Below are 4,203 nucleotides of genomic sequence, written 5' to 3'. Positions count from 1 at the left end.
AATCCACTCCGAACGTCTCAGAGCTGGATATTCATCCTTGTCTAAAAAATTATCTTCAGATGGAGCCAAACTGTTGGTTTCATCATTAGGGTAACTAGTTACCATTAGCTTGGACATTCCTATCCTTATTGAACTGCCACTCCTGAGATGGGGGATGGGTGAGGGTATGCTGTATTATTAGCATAATCTTTCTTGTCCCTCACCAGTTTCTTTAATTTTATTATTTTAATAAGTGACTTTTGTTCATCTACTGTATGAAAAATCCTACAATATTTGAACCTGTTACTGGAAATTGCAGAGTTCTGTGTAATTAACTTATCCAGTGTTGTCGCTTCTTTGTGTAAAAGTTCGATTGTTTTGTTGTTATTCACTATAACTCTCTGCATGTATTCAAACCCAAACTTATCAAACAGTTCAATAAGTTCCAAATGGAAGTCTGACCCTGCCACCAACCCAGTGGGGTAGCGCCACATACGGAGGCCTTTTGGCACAGTTAATTGTTTAAGACATTCATTAAAAAACATATTATCCATTTGTAACATCTTGATTTTAAGTAAGTTATGATCTAGTTCATTCAACTGCTCTTGCAAACACATATTAACATTTCTTCCCCTGTTAAATGTTAATTCGTCATTTTTCTAGCTAGAATATTTTGAAAATAAACCTACTCTAATAGTTTTTTACATTTCAGCAGTTGTCATTCCTTTAAACAAGAGTGAGCTGTACTGAAAGGTCAATTTGTCTGTGCAGCTCGGATGACGACCCTTTGGGATGACTATGTAGATGAATGCAACTTGATTAAATGTATGTTCCTTAGAAGAGGTTATCCTATTAGTCTAATTGACAAGATTATGTAAGAAGTTAATGACAAAAGAAAATCTGGGCACTTTACTCCCATTCTAGAAGACAGGAACCAAAATGTTGAATACCAGATAAATAACATAAATCAAATAATTAACAGTGGAGATGACAATAGGAATAAAGCCAGTACTAATACAACCATGGCCACAACACCAGTGAATGAAAGGATTTATGAAAATAGTTTTTTGACTACTTCAATAATGAAGCACACTACATTAAGAATACTTTAATAAAAAATTGGGAAATTATTATGAGTGGCAAAGAAATGAGAGACATTTTGGGGGACACTCCTATCTGCATATATAAGAAAGGACAGTGTCTTAAAAATATGTTTGAAAGGTGACAGAAAGAGTATCTTCAAGGACACATGCATAAATGTGGGAGATGCAAGTTCTGCCCGAACATTATGGAAATTAATAAGTGTCACAATAAATGGAGTTAGAATTTGGCTGACAGGTAGATTTTCATGTACAACTGAGAGAGTTGTTTATTGCGCTGTTTGTAATTTGTTTCCCCATGTTTTTACGTGGGCAAGACTGAGCGCAAATTTAAAAATAGAATAGGGGAACATCTCAGAAACATACGTGATCTATGGGAAGGGAACGCCTTGGGAAAACATATTATGGCTTACCCAGACCATGCTTTTAAATGTATTATATTAGACACTGTAATGATTAGTGCAAGAGGTGGAGCATGGTCTTACCAGCTTGACAAAATGGAACTAGGATGGCAGATCAAACTGAGCGCCATGTATTGGCCAGGGCTTAATGATAATTTGTCTATTGTAGTCTCTTAAAATTAAAGCCCTGAATAGATGTTAAAATACACTTTGTAACTTTCATAGTGTAACAAACTTATTCATATATACACTGTTTGAATGAGTATTTATTTATACTTATATATGTTCTCCAATATTTTAGGTATTTATTTATATTTACTACCACATGGATTTATTTATTTAAATGTATTTAAATGTTAAATTATTAATATAATTGTAGATAGGTGGTGATTTTAAAACTCATGAAGCATTTTAAAAGTATTTTTAATGGTTTCAATAACTTTCATGGTATTGTGGAAGTAATGACAATTTTAAGTATACTATGGCTTTAAATGAAGGCGTGTTGACTGCTCTAGGATGTGATGTAATTTGAATTCCTTCTTTTAAATTCAGGTGATGAAAGTAACTAATTGTATCTGATGAAGTCTCTTCAACTTATTTAAAAAGGAGATGAAAGCACTTATACATTTGGATATTCTGCAATTTTAACCTTGGACTATAATAAAACTTTGGTGTGTTCATACAAACATTTGCCTGCTCCATTCAATTTTGCAAACCAAAATACATTGACTACACAATACTGAATGGGAAGTATAGTTCGAGTATTTGAGTTCAGTCAGTGCACTGCGATCTTGAAGTTGGTATATATAATTTGCAGGGGTTTTGGGGGGGTGAAGGGGGCCTTAGCAAAATAGTAAATTACATGTACTGTTGACTGTGGAATGTTACTGTACATTAAGCTGCATAGCATGGGTGACTGATGTCACCTCCTGCTATACTGAATATATCAAACTATGGATGTCAATGTGTTCAGTTTCAATTTGGCCATGTTTCTGACATCACAGATCCAACCACATTTCGGATCGACCATGTGACCGGTCGACGGATGCAGTTTTGGGATATCAATAGTAAACCGAAGTAAACTATATGCCCACTATATTTTCTTAAACTTGTTTTATTTATTTATTTATTTTTTTGTGTCTCTTAGAGAATTTGTAGTATTATACAGGAAGTATGCCATTTTTGTGCTTGTATAGCAGTTTTCCAAAACAAGGAATTTGCATTTTTATATTTATATGACGTACAGAACAGCTTAGTAGTTACAAGTAAACTATCAGTTCAAAAATACTGTGAATAGCTAGTTTTAGTAACACTACTGGTTTATCTCTTCCTAGCGTGCAGCCTCTGCCTCCTCAGATGGTCCAGTATCAAGAGCATTCTTGAACATGTTTAATTTCAAAGGTGAGCAAAAATTACAATTTTTATATCGCCAGTGAAAAGCAAAGAAAATATTAGAAAGCTTTATTATGATAGAATGTTGACAAATGCAAAACAATGAATACAGCTCTTGATGACATTTGAATGACTGTTTAATATGTAGACAGAGCACTAATATATCCATATGCCCCACAGACTTCTGAGATAAACCACAAATGTGAAAAGCTATTTAAGTGTACAGTTAGGTATGTCTGCATGTGAAGAGGAGTGCATTTCAGTGAAGTAGCTCAGATGACTCAGCAGGAATTTCCAGCCGCATTTGAGTGTTTGTCCAAACAATAACTTCAAAAGAACACCAGAGATGTAATGCTCTCTGACACTCTACTGGAGTAACTATATTTCATCATACATTCCAATGTAAGTGAGTCCTAATGTCATCACGTACTGCAACAACCATTTATTCTCCATCTTTAGCCATTAACCAAGTTTATTGAACAGATGCACACACACACACACACACACACACACACACACACACACACACACACACACACACACACACACACACACACCACCATTTACTTATTTAATATTTGAAAACTGTTATTTTAAGACCTTTGTTCAGACTTATGAGGTAATATTATAGCTTTGTAATTAAGATGAAGACTGTTTACTTAATTTTGTAAAGCTCAACTATCAGTTAAATTTGTTTTCCTGCTACACAGACATAAGCATAAGCATTCGATTTCTTTGTGGTTTCTGCCAGTTGACCATTTCATATGAAAAAGCCTGGATATGAATTTGGACTGTGTGCAAGAAAATGAGTTAACAAACAGTTCTTAAATTCCAATATCACGTCTAAGTATGCACAAGTGCTTACAAATATTACAAAAAGACTAATGTACATTTCATATCTGAGCTGTACATTTTAACCACATAGTGCAAGATGGATTTTGTTTTCTATCATACTTTATTTTTTATTTTAGCTATTTTGTTATTGTATACCAGCCAGACATAACAGACTTTTTTCACCAACATTCAGTAGTAATTTTACTAACACTGTCTAGTTTATGGGACTTAGTCTAAGCTAAAAACTGGCCAGTGGAGAAAGGGGGAGGTTGGCACTATAGGAGAAACCCTCATTGACAAGCCATTGACTTAGCTCTCTGTACCATGGACCCAGCTCCATGTATTTATATATTAAGAACTTTGATATGAGGTATGGTAGCATTTCCAATGAATCTCAGCTGAGGATGCTTCATACATTGCATTGAAAAACTACTTCACCCTGTAAACATTTGAATGCTTTGCAGGGTTAAAACAAATATTTTTGATCAAATGCTGAA

The sequence above is a fragment of the Protopterus annectens genome, chromosome 2.part1, assembly GCF_019279795.1.
Source record: "Protopterus annectens isolate FY-2018-M chromosome 2.part1, PAN1.0, whole genome shotgun sequence".
Taxonomy (NCBI): Eukaryota; Metazoa; Chordata; order Ceratodontiformes; family Protopteridae; genus Protopterus; species Protopterus annectens.
Note: the sequence above shows the minus strand (reverse complement) of the source record.